Below are 18791 nucleotides of genomic sequence, written 5' to 3' on the forward strand. Positions count from 1 at the left end.
TCGAGTTCACACCAACCCTCTGAAGAGCATCCCATCCAGAACCTCCCCCCTCACCCCATCTGCACCCTATCCCTGTAACCCTGCATTTTCCACGGCTCGCCCACCCAGCTTGCACATCCCCATAGGCAATTTAATCAAACAAAACTTCACTCGTAAACAAGTGATGGATAGATTACCAATGACTGGAATTTTCAAAATGTCCTAATTTCCACAAAATATAAACAGACAGAAGTTTGGGAAGTGAGAGAGGGGGCAGGAGACAGCTGTTGCTTAAACATTAACTTGAAATTTTGAAACCAGTCGGAATGTCATGCCAATAATTGGATCCCAGGACCATAGCATTGACTGATGGAAGTGTTAATGCTCTCTTAGAGTCATAGAGCTGTACTGCACAGAAACAGACCCTTCGATCCAACCTGTCCATGCTGACCAGATATCCCAACCCAATCTAGTCCCACCTGCCAGCAACCGGCCCATGTCCCTCCAAACCCTTCCTATTCATATACCCATCCAGATGCCTTTTAAATATTGCAATTGTACCAGCCTCCACCACTTCCTCTGGCAGCTCATTTCATACACGTACCACCCTCTCTGTGAAAAAGTTGCACCTTTTATATCTTTCCCCTCTCACCTTAAACCTATGTCCTCTAGTTCTGGACTCCCTGACCCCAGGGAAAAGACTTTGTCTATTTATCCTATCCACGCCCCTCATAATTTTATTACCTCAGGTTTAGAAATTTACAGGTTCAAATCTCACCCCAGAGACATGAATACATTAAAAACCAAAAGACGGGGCGGCACGATGGCACAGCGGTCAGCACTGCTGCCTCACAGCAGCAGGGACTCAGGTTCGATTCCAGCCTCGGGCGACTGTCTGTGTGGAGTTTGCATATTCTCCCCGTGTCTGCGTTGGTTTCCTCCCACAGACCAAAATGTGCAGGTTAGGTGAAGTGGCCATGCTAAATTACCCATAGTGTTAGTTGCATTAGTCAGAGGGAAAATGGGTCTAGGTGAGTAACTGTTCGGAGGGTCGGTGTGGACTTGTTGGGCCGAAGGGCCTGTTTCCACTCTGTAGGGAATCTAAAAAAAAACTGCGGACACTGTAAATCAGAAACAAAAACAGAAATTGCTGGAAAAGCTCAGCAGATCTGGCAGCATCTATGGAGAGGAATCAGAGTTGATATTTCAGGCTGAGTGGCCCTTCCTCAGAACATGAATACATTAAGCAGATGACACTTCAATGAAGGATGAAGGGAGGGCTGCACCTCCTGACATGTTTTTATAAATATTTTTATTGAAAAAAAGATCTTAGGTTTTTTACAAAATTACAAAACCAGTACAAAATAGTATGACAACTTTATAATATAATAGCAATAATAGAAAACAAACTACTACTCTACTCCACAGACTGGCGAAACACGAAAAAAACAAAAAAACTATTAAAACTACAATTCAACAAATAACCAAGGAGAAAGAAGAAAAATAAATAAACAAATGAAATAAAATTTAGTACCCTCTCATGTGGACGCAAAAGATCTCAAGGTGCTCTTTCAAAGACAAGAATATGAGATGGTCACCAGATATCCCCCCCACCGTGCCCCAAAACAGGCGGTACATTTAGTATACACCTTGATGGACATGTCAACACCACTGCTGTAGGTACCTCCTCCTAACTGTTGTCTTACTGCCAGCCTGGAGCTTGCTTGGCGTTTCGTTTGGACGTACACTACAGGGTAGGGTAGGTTGCTCCATTCTAAGTTCCCCTCTTCTATTGAGCAACTGAACCAGTGAACCCACAGACCAGCAGCTGGTTGCGAGATTGTAGGTTGTTTGTCAGCTTAATTAACTTCAAGACTCGCCAAGGGTAAGATACTGCGTCAGAAAAGGTTCATTTCAAGGTCAGTGTCCAGCAGACAAGTCTCCCCTGGTCATGTGCTGAAGCAGTAGTGCACTTACCTCTGAACCAAGAGGTCCAGTGTCAGTCCACTGTGCCATTAAGCTGTGTTGTAATTCATCTGAACAGGTTGCTTTGTATAGTTGCAAGTAACCCCTTAAAACTCAATGGTCACGTGAATGGGAGAGGCCAAATGACCAGCTAATGTTTAATTTTGTTTTCCAAAATCATTGGCACTTCATTTCTCTTTTGTGTTTGTATACTCAAGTTTGCCAAAACTCACATTTGCACATCTACTGCGCTCGTAAAAAAAGTTTGAGGAGGGTGGTATCCAAAAAGATTTGTAATCCAGGCGGATTGTTCTTTTTATTGGATTTCATCAGGAGCGTGTAAAACAAGATCTAGAAAGTGCTAACACCCAGTTTTGTTCTAAACCATGCACGGTTCCTCTTACTAAATGAATGGTTGGAAATATAGGGACGATATATAATGGCAGTGAATTTGATGGCCTCCATTTCACCTAAAAAGTATCCCCTCAGTCTTTTGAATTTAACTTAACCAGTTTGATTTAATATATAACAGGAGGATGTGGGGAGAGTGCAGTATAACATGAGATTTGAATATCCAGACAGCCCAAAAATTCAAGACACAGAGATTCTTCACTCTAATTCCTCAGCATCAGGTCATTGCCAACAGGAAGAGAAATTAGGGATAAGAAAACAAACTCACACTAGGTTTCCTTTGTTCATTGGCCCACCCTCTTTCCTAAAGCCCTCCCCCACCAAAGACACCCTTCCTTTTCCAGCGACAGTCCATTCGACTGCTCCAGCCGTCCTCCATCACTGTCGCCACCTACGGGTGGAGGTCCCAGAAAACTGCCCCACTCCCTTGCCCGGTGGCCCTCCATCAGTGTCACCACCCATACGACAATCAAAGTAGGAACACGAGTAGGCCATTCAGCATCCCGAGCCTATCTCCACCGGTGAACAGGATCATGGATGATCCAGTACTCCTCGTGTCGAATTTCCCTGTAACCCTTAGTTCCTTGACTGATCATGAATCTATCTCAAGCCTGAATAGACACACAGACTCTTCTCTTTGTCTCAGTAGCAGAGTGTTCCAAAGATTCACAACCTTCTGAGAGAGCAAGTTCCTCCTTATCTGTGTCTTAAATACGAGCCACTTTATTCTGAGACAATGCCATCTGAAAGGAAACGTCATCTCAACATTTACCTTGTCAAGCTCCTTAACTTTTCTTTCCAATCCTCCCACTTTCTCCAAACAAAAGGAGTAGCCATGGGCACCCGCATGGGCCCCAGCTATGCCTGCCTCTTCATAGGGTATGTGGAACAATCCATCTTCCGCAACTACACTGGCCCCACCCCCCATCTTTTTCTTCGCTACATTGATGACTGTATCGGCGCTACCTCGTGCTCCCACGAGGAGGTTGAACAGTTCATCCACTACACTAACACCTTCCACCCCGACCTCAAATTCACCTGGACAGTCTCGGACTCCTCCCTCCCCTTCCTAGACCTTTCTGTTTCTATCTCAGGCGACCGAATCAACACGGACATCTACTACAAACCTACCGACTCCCACAGCTACCTGGACTACACCTCCTCCCATCCTGCCCCCTGTAAAAACGCCATCCCATTCTCCCAATTCCTTCGTCTCCGCCGCATCTGCTCCCAGGAGGACCAGTTCAAAATACGTACAACACAGATGGCCTCCTTCTTCAAGGACCGCAATTTCCCCCCCGACGTGGTCGACGGTGCCCTCCACCGCATCTCCTCCACTTCCCGCTCCTCCGCCCTTGAGCCCCGCCCCTCCAACCGCCACCAGGACAGAACCCCACTGGTCCTCACCTACCACCCCACCAATCTCCATGTACAGCGCATCATCCGCCGTCACTTCCGCCACCTCCAAACAGACCCCAGCACCAAGGATATATTTCCCTCCCCTCCCCTATCAGCTTTCCGTAGAGACCACTCCCTCCGCGACTCCCTTGTCAGATCCACACCCCCCACCGACCCAACCACCACTCCTGGCACCTTCCCTTGCAACCGCAGGAGGTGCAACACTTGCGCCCACACCTCCCCCCTCACTTCTCTCCAAGGCCCCAAGGGAAACTTCCATATCCGCCACAGATTCACCTGCACCTCCACCCACATCATCTACTGCATCCGCTGCAGCCGGTGTGGCCTCCTCTATATTGGGGAGACAGGCCGCCTACTTGCGGAGCGATTCAGAGAGCACCTCTGGGCCACCCGGACGAACCAACCCAACCAACCTGTGGCACAGCATTTCAACTCCCCCTCCCACTCCACCGAGGATATGCAGGTCATTGGACTCATCCACCGCCAAACCACAACAACCCGACGGTCGGAGGAGGAGCGTCTTATCTTCCGACTGGGAACCCTCCAACCGCAGGGGATGAACTTGGACTTCACCAGTTTCTTCATCCCCCCTCCCCCCACCTTGTCTCAGCCGGATCCCTCCAGCCCGGCACCGCCTTCCTGACCTGCAGTCTCCTTCTTGACCTCTCCGCCTCCATCCTACTCCGACCTATCACCCTCACCTTGACCTCTTTCCACCTATCACATTTCCAACTCCCCTCCTCCAAGTCCCTCCTCCCTACCTTTTATCTTCTCCTGCTGAACACTCTCTGCTCATTCCTGAAGAAGGGCCTGTGCCCGAAACGTCGAATCTCCTGTTCCCTGGATGCTGCCTGACCTGCTGTGCTGTTCCAGCAATAAAGTTTCAACTTTGATCTCCAGCATCTGCAGACCTCACTTTCTCCAAGCTCCTTAAGAATCTCATATATGTTTAGAAACATAGACATAGAAAGTAGGTGCAGGAATTAGTCACTTGGTCCTTTGAGCCTGCACTTCTGATCAATATGATCATGACTGATCCTGCAATCTCAGTATCCCATTCCGGCTTTCTCTCCATACCCCTTGATCCCTTTAGCCCCAAGGACCATGCCCAGCTCTCTCTTGGATATATCGAACAAACTGGCTCCAACAGCTTCCTGTGGGAGAGAATTCCACAGGTTCACAACTCCCTGAGTGAAGAAATTCATCCTCATCTCAGTCCCGAATGGCTTATCCCTTATTCTTAGACTGTTTCCACCTCTCAATCTTCTAAGCTGCAATGAGTCGATTCCCAACCTGGGTAGCCTTTGCTCAGAAGACAGCTCTTGCAGAGCAGGGAACATCCTAGTAAACCTTCTCTGAACTGTGTCCAATACAATAGTATAGTTTCTTAGATAAGGGACCAAAACTGTTGGTATTCATACAGTGCAAATGAGGGGCTGAATGGCCTACAGCTGCTCCTCGTTCATGTGTCTATGAGTTTCATTATTACATGGTGGCACAGTGGTTGGCACTGCTCCCTCACAGCGCCAGGAAACCGGGTTTGATTCCACCATCGGGTGACTGTCTGTGTGGAGTTTGCACATTCTCCCCGTGTCTGTGCGGGTTTCCTCCAGGTGCTCCAGTTTCCTCCCACAGACCAAAGATGTGCAGCTGAGGTGGAATAGCTATGCTAAGTGGTCCCTAGAGACCAGGGATGTGCAGGCTGTGTGGGTTAGCCACGGGAAATGCAGGTTATACGGGAGAGGGTCTGGTTGGGGTGCGCTTTGGAGAGTCGGTGTGGACTCAATGGGCTGAATGGCCTGCTTCCCCACTGCAGGGATTCTATAATAAGGGGTTCAAGTTCAGAAACTTTGCTGTCCAAGACAAAAAGAAGTGGAACAAAGTCACTATAACCTGAGTTTTTGTCTCAAAAACCTCTCACCTTTGTCACATAAACATATTCTGAAAGTCTAGACTGAGCTGAGAACCAGAGCTCAGGTTCTGGCTGAATTCAGTGCTGTTCCACCCAGTCAGTTAAAAATTCCCATGACTGTGCTTTGTGAATTATAAAGACGTCCTGTGGGTTATTGTGTCAGTTTTCCTTCGCTAGCATGAATTATTGGTTGAATAATTTATTCTAATGGAGTAGCCTGCGCTGCAGAGAAGCTCTAGTGCTGGAGATGGCTGTCAGTTTCAGCTCTCATTTCACATGCCACACTGGACAACAGGAAGGAAGTTTTAACTTTGTTATGTCCTTTCCATGTCTTATGAACATTTTGTCTTTTAAGTTTGTTCTGGGGGTGTCAGGTTTAATATCCAACATAGTCAGGAAAGTGTCGGTGGAATTTCAGTGCAGCCCTCGCAGTGGTGGTATGGATTCTCTTTAACCCTATTATCCAAAGCTATCTTATGTCCCATTTTTGCCCTCCTGATTTCCCTCTTACCTATATTCCTTCTCCTCTAGGGATTCACTCAATCCCAGCTGTCTATACTTGACATTTGCCTCCTTCTTTTCCTTCACCAGGGCCTCAATTTCTCTGCACCTACCAGCCTTGCCCTTCTAACCAACAAGAATACACTGTCTCTTTACTCTCGTTTTCCCAATTTTTGAAGGCTTCCCACTTTCCAATTGTCCCTTTATCTGCAAATAGCTTTTACTAATCAACTTTTGAAAGTTCCTGCCTAACACCATCAAAATTTGTCTTACTCCAATGTAGAACTTTATCTTTACAGTCATAGAGTCAAACAGCATGGAAACATACACTTTGTTCCAACTCTTCTGTGCCAGCCAGACATCCCTATCTGACCCAGTCCCTTTGCCAGTGTTTGGCCCATATCCCTCTAAACCCTTCCTATTCACATACCCATCTAAAAGCCTTTTAACTGTTGTAATTGTACCATCCACCACTTCCTCTGGCAGTCTTTAGATCAGGTTTATTCTTTTACATAACTAATTTAATACTAATAGAATTATGGTCACTGACCCAGGATCGGAGGGTTTGAACTATATATAGGGAGTGGCTGAATAGGCTCAGGCTTTGTTCCCTGGAGCGTCGGAGACTGAGGGGGGACAATATAGAGGTTTATAAAATCATGAGGGGCATGGTTAAGGCAAATAGCCAAGATATTTTCCCTAGCAGAGGCAAGTCTAAAACTAGACGCCTTAGGTTGAAGGTAAGAGGGGGAAAGATTTAAAAGGGACCGAAGGGGCAACGTTTTCATGCAGAGGGTGGTGCGTATATGGAATGAGTTGCCAGAGGAAGTGGTGGAGGCTGGCACAATTACAACATTCAAAAGGCATCTGGGTGGGTATATGAATAGGAAGGATTTAGAGGGATATGGGCCAAATGCTGGCAAACAGGACTAGATCAGTTTAAGGTATCTGGTCAGCGTGGATGTGTTGTTTCTGTGCTGCTCATCTCTATTATTTATCTGTAGTTTATTTTCAATTCTGCAAGCTATTAGCACTGGCATAAGTCTGGCACATGAGCTATTTTTTGGGGAGGTGCAGATGTTATTATTTTGAAGGAAAGAGTGTTTTCATTGTTTCCTCAGAGTGGCAGAAGAATGGAATTAGAATATTCGTTTCTTGGTATTTTAGTTGAGTGATTGAGCAACGTATCAGACAATAGTCTGGTGTCTCACTCCCACAGAGGAACAGGCATGTATACAGGATTCTAGGGAATGTCTGGGACAATCCACAGGTTTCTATGAGAAGCCCTCATCAACCTCCTCCCCCCTCTTTGTTGAGTAAGAGTATCAGATGTAGGTTGCTGCCTGTCTTCTGCTAAAGCTGCGGAATGGTACAGTGTGTGAAGCATTGAACAGTCTGGACTTGCTGAGCAAGTGTGCAAACACTGAACGCATTTGGCAAGTTGCATTTAGCTAGTGCCTATAAGGCGGCAAAGCATCTGTATCACATGGCGAGTAATCTCAATGCTGCACAAGCACTAGGCGATGCCCACCTCCAACCAGAGGGAGGCTAATCACTTCATCCCATGTGATTCCTGGGAAATGAATGTCAATGATATTATCACACATGATGTTGCAATGTTAACTGAGCTATTAAGACTGAGAGTCAGAATGGACTAGAGAACTAACGTACAGTATTCTGTACATTAATGAAGATTTTCCAGGATTTGCTGAGAGTGAGAGAATAGTTGCTCCTCGATATGGTAAGGGTAGAGACTTGGCAGAAGCAGTCTAGCAATGTGTGTACTCTCAAAATCACACAGTCAAAATCACTCTCCATTAATATCCTGAACACCATCGTTGATCCAAACCTTAACTGGACCACCCACGTAAATGCTGTGGTGACAGAAAAAAAATGCCAGAAGCTAAGAATTCAGTGGTAACTAACTTACGCTCACCATGACCAAGGTCTGTCCACCATGTACATGGAACCATCTCCAGCACCAGCAGGACGCAGCAGCTGGGGGGTGTACTAATCGTAATGGGCACCATTAAGGTTCTTCAATGGCATCTTCCAAACCAGTGACCTCTATCACCTGGAATCCGGAATGTGACAAATGCAACAAGGAAGGAGGCCATGCTGGACCTGGTTTTTTGGGAATGAGATGAGCCAAGAGGATCAAGTGATTTAAGTTTGGAATAAAGTGCTAGAAGTGTGGTGAGGGCTGGTTTCATTGAAACATTCAAGGGGGCATTAGATGAAAACAATATGCAGGGTAATGGGGAGAGAGCAGGAGAATAACACTCAGTCGCATTGCTCAGTTTGGACAGCTAGGTCAGACACTAAGAGTCAAATGTCCTCTTTTGGCACGGTATGTCTTCTGTGATTCTGTGGAAGAGCAGCAGGTACTTGAGAATGCCATCCCCTCCACTCACCATCCTGACTTGGAAATATATCTCCGTTCCTTCATTGTCACTGCGTTAAAGGTTTTGTCACCTTCATCCTAACAGTGCACGGGTATGCATGCAGCACACAGTCCATGGCAGCTCAAGAAGACAGCTCACTGGCATCTCAGCAAACGCAGCACCAATGGAGTGACACCCTAATGGTATTGTCACTGGGCTATTAATGCAGGGAGCAAGGTATTGTTCTGGGGACCTGAGTTCAAATCCTGCCGTGGCAGATGGTGGAACTTGAATTCAATAAAAATCTGAAATTAAGAGTCTATGAAATTGTCAGAGGAACAAATCATCTGTTTCACTAGTGCCCTTTAGGGACTGAGACTGTCATCCTTACTTGGTCTGGCCTACACGTGATTTCAGACCCACAGCAATGTGGTTAACCCTTACCTGACAGTGGGGCAATAAATGCTAAGCTGGCTAATGATGTCCCAATCCTGTGAATGAATAAAATATGCCAGGCATATTCGCAAGTGCTGACCTTGCTACAAATAAAGCTTTTTAAGAAAGGCAGAAGTTGACAGCAAAGTAGACAAAGAGACACTAGTACAGGTGACCAAGTGAGCGCATGTTATTGATCTTATAGTGCGTGTGAAATAAGGAGAACGTGCTGGATAGGTTGACAATGGGAATAGCAGCTTAGACCTGACACAAGGAATGGGTCAAAGAATCAGAAAGTACGCAATAAAGATGAGCTTAAAAGTCACCATATGGCCATAAGCTCTGCCCCAAAGATTGTGGTGGCACAGTGGTTAGCACTGCTGCCTCACAACAGCAGGGTCCTGGGTTCGATTCCAGCCTTGGGTGACTGTTTGTACATGCCTGCATGGGTTTCCTCCTGCAGGCGGATTGGCCGTGCTAATTTGTCCTGCAGTGTAGGGACTGGGTGGGGTGCTCTTTGGATGGTGGGTACACACTTGACAGCCCAAGTGGCCTCTACCTGCACTGCAGGGATTCCAAGGTTCACTCTTACATTGTTTCACATTAGAATTCAATCAGTATGTAGCAGGAATAAACAACTATCTCATCTCTCAACCCAGTAGTTGAAAAAATGCAGGGGTCATGAAATAACCCACACTGCTGCATCCCAGATGTAACGCTGTTGCAAAATGTCAGGATTTTGCCACCCAAGCTAAATTCAATAGCTTTTAAAGTCCAGACACTCTGCTAAGCTCACTGCGCAGGATCATTTGATTTGGCCCTGCACCTTAACATTATTTCTGACAGTTGGGAAAAAAAAAGACAAAGGTGCACCTTCCAACACGCACCCACTCTGCTGTCAGGGCACCTGTGAGGATTTACAGAGCTCGCACATTTGCCGTCACGGTGAGGAGCTGTTGCCAGGAGTGGGACAGAGAGGCAGCTCAGAAAGATTTCATAATGCAGCCTGTTCTGGATAAACCAAAGTCATTTTTGCACTTCGGAAACAACTTGTATTTAAGTCGCACCTTCAATGCAATGAAACATCCCAGGGTGCCTCATGGGAATGTGATCAGATAAAACTTGACAGCTCACCAGATAAGGCCATGTTTGGACTGATGTCCAAAGGGAGTGGTTTTTAACAGAGCATCTCAAAGAATCATTGAGAGTTTTAAGAGGAGTAACAGTAGGTAGGACAGAAAGCAGAAAGGAATCGAAGGATTTTTATTTCCTTATTCTTCCATTGAATGGGGATAAGTTATTTTTGGTGGGATTCAGAACAATCAGTCTGCAGATCTGAAGTCAGATTTCAACCAAACTGGGGAAGGATTTCTTTCCCTACAATAGTGAGACAGATTTCCTTTGAAACAAAAATCAATGACAATTTTTTATCAGAACGTAGCTGAGCCTTGAAGTGCAGACTTACTTAAGTAAATGTCTTCAGCTGCTATGATAGGATTTGACCCCACAACATTAGCCTGGGCTCTCTGGATCACATTGCCACTGACATTATCTTTATACCATAATATTGACGCAGTCAAACACAATGGGAACAGTGTAAATTCAGAGGAAGCATAAACACCAACTGTTTTAAGATCTATACAACACAGTGCAATAGAATTCTACTCCTCTCAGCCACAAAAATCTCAATTGACCCAACCTCAAAAGGCTTTTTAAGAGGAGTGTTTCAGGTTCCCCCTACACTTGTGACTCAGTTTGTAAACATTAGAATGAAGTTTAAAAGTAAGTTTCAAGTAATGAAGATAGGATCCAAGAAAAAAGTCCTTGAATTTTTCTGTTGGCTGCATTGTGTTTGGTTACATGCAGCTTGAGTCTGTCTGAGAGTCTGGCCTGACTATATTTAACACCTCACATCCACTACCTTGACTCACTCTGACACGTAAAAGCCTGGTCCCCCACTTAGCGTCCATTTTCTATTCCGCTAAATACTCCTGTTGGTCCCAAAGGCCACCTCATGCCACATACTTCCATTTGCACACTCCACTGGAGCCGTCACATCTCATAACTCTCCAAGTGCTTAAAAGCACTGAGCTTACGTGCAGTCCGTGTGGCGATATAAGTGAGCTCTCTAGTTGCAGGGGATCCATGCTCCAAAAATCTGCCAGCGACTCTCGTGTCAGGTGACTGTTTCGTTGCTGGACCTGCCCACAACGTGTTCTCCTCCTTGCAGCACTTTGTCCAGTCTATACGGGTCAGACCTTGAAACTTTGAGAGTTTCACAATGCGAAGATTGCAAGAAGGTACAAGTCTCCATCGAGCTCCCAATCTCCGCTCACCCCAAGTGCTATCAAACTACAAAGAAATCTCGCTGAAATATTTTCACTTCCAAAATCTAGAGAAAGGAGCTTTGCAGCAAGCTCCCACAGACAATAGTGAAATACATAATCAGACAATTTGGTTTAATGATCAATATTGGCCTGGACACTGAAGAGATTTCTCCTTCTTTACTATGAATTGTGGCATGAGGATCTTTGATGTCCAGTTGAGTAGATAGATGGGGTCTTTGTTTAATTGAGGCGTTCGACAGGACATTGGAAGATTATTTCAATGAAATTGGTGCCCAGACATATGGGAGATGAGCAGGGGATTGACCCTAGTGATTAGAATTTGGAAGCATGAGCGGTGATCTCAGTGAAGCATCTAGGATTAAGGGCGTGATGATGCTGTCACTTTAACAGTGGCATTTTGTACCCTGCCTTTACCTGTTAACATCTTGAAGACTTCGGTCAGATCACCCTTCACCTTTCTAAATTCTACAGAAAAAGGTCTAATTTGTTTCATTGCTCCTCATAATTCAACCCTGACCTGTAATCCTATGTTGTACACCCTCCAAGGCTGATCTATCCTTCATGAGGTGTGGTGCCCAGAACCAGGGTTTTAATTGGATCTGATTTATTATTGTCACATATACCAAAATACAGTGAAAAGTATCATACCTTCTATAAGTCCATCAGGGAAATATGAACAGAATGCAGGATACAGTGTTACAACTGAAGAGAAGGTGCAGAGAAAGATCAACTCTAATATATGAGACCGTCTGATAACAGCAGGAGAGAAACTGTTCTTAAATCTATTGGTGCGTGTTTTCAAACTTTTGTAACTTCTGCTTGTGGAAGAGTGTGTAACTGGGGTGGGAGGAGTCTTTGATGATGTTGGCTGCCTTCCTGAAGCAGTGGGAAGTGTAGATGGAGTCAATGGATGGAAGGTTGGTTTGGGTGATGGACTGGGCTGTGTTCACAACTCGCTGTAGTTTGTTACAGTCTTGGGCAGAGCTGTTGCTATACCGAGCCGTGATGCATCCGGGTAGGATGCTTTCTATGGCGCATATTCTGCATCTTTGTACTCCAGATCTCTTGATTTGATTTGATTGAATTTATTACTGTCACATGTACCGAGGTACAGTGAAAAGTTCTGTTCTGTGTGCAGTACAGACAGATCATACCATACGAAGTGCATCAGGATAATGGGACAAAATGAGGAATACGATGTTAGAGCTGCAGAGAAGGTACACATAGAGACAGAGATCAACTTTAAATTTAAAATTTGGGATGTCCACTTAGAAGTCCAATAAAAGCGGGGAAGAAACTGTTCTTGAATCTGTTGGTATGTATTTTCAAACTTTTGTATCTTCTGCCCAATGGAAGAGGGTGGAAGAGAGTATAACTGGGGTGGGAGGGGTCTTTGATGATGTCGGCTGATTTCCTGAGGAAGCAGGTAGTGTCGATGGAGTCAATGGATAGCAGGTTGGTTTGTGTGATGGACTGGGCTATGTTCACAATTCTCTGTAGTTTCTTTCAATCTTGGGCAGAGTAATTGCCGTACCAAGCTGTGATACATCCAGGTAGGATGCTTTCTATGGTGCATCTATAAAAATTGGTAAGAGTCCTTGTGGACATGCTGAATTTGCTTAGCCTCCTGAGAAAGTAGAGACGTTGTTGTGCTCTCTTGACTCTAGCATCAACATGGGTGGTTGTTGATTGTAAGTGATCATCACTCCCAGGAATTTGACGTTCCTGAAAAGCTCCACCTCAATATTATTGATACGGACAGGTCCTCCACTCTGCTTCCTGAAGTCAGTGGCCAGCTCCTTCAGTTTTTAGATCAGATTGGTGCTGGAAAAGCACAGCAGGTCAGGGTGCATCCGAAGAGCAGAGAAATCGACATTTCAGGCAAAAGCCCTTCATTAGGAATTCCTGATGAAGGGCTTTTGCCCGAAACGTCGATTTTCCTGCTCCTCAGATGCTGCCTGACCTGCTGTGCTTTTCCAGCACCACTCTGATCTAAACTCTGGTTTCCAGCATCTGCAGTCCTCACTTTGGCCAGCTCCTTCACTTTGCTGACAATGATGGAGGGTTTGTTGTCTTTATACCATGCTGCTAAGCACTCTTATCGCTTTCCTGGATTCTGCCTCGTCTTTGCTTGAGATCCACCCTGCAACAGTGGTGATGTTAGCGGAGTTATAAATGGGGTTGGGGTGGAATTTGGCCACACAGTTTGAGTCTGGACACTCTCAATATAAAGGCCAGTATCCCTTTAGCCGCCTTAATTGCTTGCGCCATTTGAAAGTCTAAGCATCTGAATCCCCACAGTCTCTTTGGACGTCCACTGTACCTAACTCCAATCCACCTGGAATAATCCTGACATGACTGAAGAGTCTGATGATGTGTCCTCTCACCCTGCATCAGCTCCTACTGCTATTTGCATCTGGGTCAGTCGGAGATACGGGAAATGATTTCCACAGCAAACAGAACACATCACTGTGGTTAAAAAGACTTCCCATAAAGGCTTCAGAAAATGTTCATTTATGTTTTAAAACTTTTGCTCACCTGAACTAATTGTTTCTGGTGTTTGAGTGCTCTTTTATTGGCTGGGAAACGAAAGCAAAGGGTAAAATTACAGTCATTTGTAACATTCTCAAAGCCATTAATCATCTGAGGTGTGAAAATTCCCAGAAATTATGACTTGAGTCGGTTTAACTAATTTTTTTTCAAAATTTTCTCTCACATCTGTTAATTGAAATGTTTCAGCCCAGTTTTAAGGCATTTCGACAAAATACAGCTTCAACTTGACATTGTGTCATAAAGATGAAATAAAGCCTTAGATATTTGTCCCAGCTATTTATATTGGACAGACCAAACAGATCTGGCACTGTGCCTAAACACAGTGGAAAGGTGGAATTAACCACAAAATCCTTTCTGTGGGAAATCGTTATAAAATGCCCTGTGGATATGAGTTTAACAAGAGAGGCTAAATCCTTTGAAAATGCATTGTCCATTAACCTGTCTGATCTAATACTTAATATTAAGAAACAGCTTAAAGAATCACAAGGGAGCTCTCAGCTCCTCCAGTCCTGGAGAAATGAACAGCTCGTTTATTCTTTCAAATGCTCATTTTGCGTTTGAATGCTTTGTTAAATTAGAGACGTGAGACATTATTAATATTCCCCACATCTCTTTTAAAATGTGAGGCTGATTAGGTCAGCTGTCTAGCATTACTCTCAGCCTAAATTCCTGCTGCCTCTATGAATTTAGTTTCTGCAGATGGATGGAGAAGCTGCCACTGTTGTACATGAACTTGCATTTATTTAGCACCTTTCACGCCGTGAAAATGTTCCAAGGTGCTTCACAGCAGCATTAACAAGTGACAGTTTGGTGTATCTGTACCCTGTCTTTTAAGAAAGTCTGAGGGTTGAGTTGGCTGCAGTAGTCTGGATAATTTTGTTATTATGACAGTCGATAGAGACTGTTTCATATTTAAGGTACAAATGTACACACTGCAGCAATTCTACATTGTTTTCAGGCAAAATATAACAGGAAAAATGGCCCAACTACATTAATAAAAGAAATTAAGGATAGTATTAGATTCAAAGAGCGGTCATTTAAAGTTCCTCAAAAATGTAGTAAGCTTGAGGACAGTGAGCAGTTTAGAATTCAGCAAATGGGGACCAAGAGGTTGATTAAAAGGATAACAAACTAAAGTATGCAGGTCTCATCCTGGTCTCTTTGTAGGTCTCAGTCTGGTCTCTTGATGGGTCTTGGCCCGGTCTCTTGGTGGGTTTTGGCCTGATCTCTTGGTGGGTCTCTGCCTGGTCTCTTGGTGGGTCTCAGCCTGGTCTCTTGGTGGGTTTTGGCCTGATCTCTTGGTGGGTCTCGGCCTGGTAATTTGGTAGGTCTCTGCCTGGTCTCTTGGTGGGTCTCGGCCCGGTCTCTTGGTGGGTCTCGGCCCGGTCTCTTGGTGGGTCTCGGCCTGGTATCTTGGTAGGTCTCTGCCTGGTCTCTTGGTGGGTCTCGGCCTGGTCTCTTGGTGGGTCTCTGCCTGGTCTCTAGGTGGGTTTTGGCCTGATCTCTTGGTGGGTCTCGGCCCGGTCTCTTGGTGGGTCTCAGCCCGGTCTCTGGGTGGGTCTCGGCCTGGTCTCTTGGTGGGCCTCAGCCTGTTCTCTTGATGGGTCTCAGTCCGGTCTCTTGGTGGGTCTCGGCCCGGTCTCTTGGTGGGTCTCGGCCTGGTCTCTTGGTGGGTCTCGGCCCGGTCTCTTGATGGGTCTCAACCAGGTCTCTTGGTGGGTCTCAGCTTGGTCTCTTGGTGGGTTTTGGCCTGATCTCTTGGTGGGTCTCGGCCTGGTAATTTGGTAGGTCTCTGCCTGGTCTCTTGGTGGGTCTCGGCCCGGTCTCTTGGTGGGTCTCGGCCCGGTCTCTTGGTGGGCCTCGGCCTGGTATCTTGGTAGGTCTCTGCCTGGTCTCTTGGTGGGTCTCGGCCTGGTCTCTTGGTGGGTCTCGGCCTGGTCTCTTGGTGGGTCTCTGCCTGGTCTCTTGGTGGGTTTCGGCCTGATCTCTTGGTGGGTCTCGGCCCGGTCTCTTGGTGGGTCTCAGCCCGGTCTCTTGGTGGGTCTCGGCCTGGTCTCTTGGTGGGTCTCAGCCTGTTCCCTTGATGGGTCTCAGTCCGGTCTCTTGGTGGGTCTCGGCCCGGTCTCTTGGTGGGTCTCGGCCTGGTCTCTTGGTGGGTCTCGGCCCGGTCTCTTGATGGGTCTCAACCCGGTCTCTTGGTGGGTCTCGGCCTGGTCTCTTGATGGGTCTCAGCCTGTTTTCTTGATGGGTTTTGGCCTGGTCTCTCGGCAGCTCCTGGTGATGTTTCAGCTCGGCCTGTGAATGGTATATTCCCGAGGTACTACAGGAAATCAGAGAAGCAGTGACGGTATCTGTGGTGACTGAGTCAACGTTGATGAGACAACGCCTGGAGTACCATGTTTATAAGCTCATAAGATATAGGAGCAGAATTAGACCATTCGGCCCATCGAGTCTGCTCCGCCATTCGATTGTAGCTGATATGCTCCTCATCCCCATTTCCTGTCTTCTCACCATTATCCTTCAACCCAGCACCAAGTAAAAATCTGTCTAACTCCCCCTCAAATTTACTCACTGTGCCAGTATCCACCGCACTTTGGGGAAGTGAATTCCACACATTCATAACCCTTTGGGCAAAGTAGTTTCTCCTCAACTCTGTTTGAAATTTGCTGCCCTTTCCCCTAACACTGTGACCTCTCGTCCCATAATGCCCCACAAGAGGAAGCATTCACTCCCTGTCTATTTTATCCACACCTTTTATCATCTCAACTTGATCTCCCCTCATTCTTCTAAATTCCAGAGAGTATAGACCCTAAACTGTTCAATCTCTCATCACAGGAGAAACCCCTCATCTCTGGGATCAATCTAGTGAACTTCCTCTGATTCTGGCTTAGTGGTGCTGGAAGAGCACAGCAGTTCAGGCAGCATCCGAGGAGCAGCGAAATCGACGTTTCGGGCAAAAGCCCTTCATCAGGAATACAGGCAGAGAGCCTGAAGGGTGGAGAGATAAGTGAGAGGAGGGTGGGGCTGCTCCCTCACCACCAGACGCCTGGAGGAAGAACGCCTGATCTTCCGCCTCGGAACACTTCAACCCCAGGACATTAATGTGGACTTCAACAGTTTCCTCATTTCCCCTTCCCCCACCTCTCCCCAGTTCCAAACTTCCAGCTCAGCACTGTCCCCATAACTTGTCCTACCTGCCTATCTTCTTTTCTACCTATCCACTCCACCCTCCCCCCACCCCCGACCTATCACCTTCATCCCCTCCCCCACTCACCTATTGTACTCCATGCTACTTTCTCCCCACCCCACCCTCCTCTCACTTATCTCTCCACCCTTCAGGCTCTCTGCCTGTATTCCTGATGAAGGGCTTTTGCCCGAAACGTCGATTTTACTGCTCCGCGGATGCTGCCTGAACTGCTGTGCTCTTCCAGCATCACTAATCCAGAATCTGGTTTCCAGGCATCTGTTTTTACCTACCTGAACTTCCTCTGAACTGCCTCCAATCTCACAACACCTTTCCTCAAATAAGGGGATCAAAACTGCGCACAATACTCCAGGTACAGTCTCACCAATGCCTTGTACTGTTGTAACAATACTTCCTTACCTTGATGTTCTATTCCTTTCACTATAAAAGCCACCATTCTATTCCCTTCCTTTCTTATCTGCTGTACCTGCACACTAGTTTTCTGTGACTCATGAACGAGTCCACCTAGACCCACCTGCACCAGTGCACCTTGAAGTCTTTGCCCATTTAGATAATAGGTCACCGTCCCATTTTTCCAACACAAAACTCACACTTACCCACGTTAAACTCTATCTGCCACATACTGGCCCACTCTCCTAACCTAGCTATGTCCATTTTTAAGGTCATTGTTTCCTCCTTGTAATTTCCCATCCCGCCTATTTTTGTGTTGTCTGCAAATTTGGCTATGGAGCTTTCTATCCCTGTACCCAAGTCATTAATGTAGAATGTAATTAGTTGGAGCCCAAGGACTGAACCCTGTGACACCCCACAAGTTACATCTTGCCATCCAGACAAAAAACCCATTTAGCCCGACTCTGTCTTCTGTCCATCAGCCGGTCGTCTGTCCAGGCTATACCCCTAATCCGATATGATCTAACCTTGTGGATTAACCTTTTGTGTAACACCTTATCAAATGCCTTCTGGAAGTCCAGATATATTACAACTACAGAATCCCCATTATCCACTTTGCTTGTTACTTCTTTGAAGAACTCGAGCAAATTAGTCAAACATGTTTTGCCCTTCATAAAACCATGCTGACTCTGATGGATAGTATTTTGACTTGCCAAACATCCTGATATTGCTTCCTTGATAATTGATTCTAACACTTTCCCAACAACAGTTGTTAAACTAACTGGGATAGTGGAACTGAGATAGGAAGAGAGATTGGATCGATTAGGGCTATATTCACGAGAGTTTAGAAAAATGGGGGAGGACAGATTTTATAGAACAATATAAAATTCTAAAACTACTAAACAGGGCAAATGTAGGAAGGCTGCCTTCTGTCTTCACAGAAGAAGGCACAAGAAAAGACTAAAGTTTGTGGGAAGAATAGGGCTTTGAGATAGAGGAGTTGATAGAAATTGAATTGAATTCATTGTCACATGTACCGAGGCACAGTGAAAAGTTTTGTCTTGCGAGCAGTACAGGCAGATCACAGAGTTAATAGCATAGATAAGTAGATAATAGGTAAACAGTGGCAAAAACAAAAACACAGGTACAGGCGAATGGTAAGAATTTGTGAGTCCATTCAGTATTCTAACAAAAGTTGGGTAGAAACTGTTTCGAAACCGGCTGGTGCATGTGTTCAGGCTTCTGTACCTTCTCCCCGATGGTAGAGGTTGTAGAAAAGCATTGCCAGG

The sequence above is a fragment of the Chiloscyllium plagiosum genome, unplaced genomic scaffold (genome assembly GCF_037043375.1).
Source record: "Chiloscyllium plagiosum isolate Xiang-an unplaced genomic scaffold, Cpla_swu_hap1 HiC_scaffold_42, whole genome shotgun sequence".
NCBI lineage: Eukaryota > Metazoa > Chordata > Chondrichthyes > Orectolobiformes > Hemiscylliidae > Chiloscyllium > Chiloscyllium plagiosum.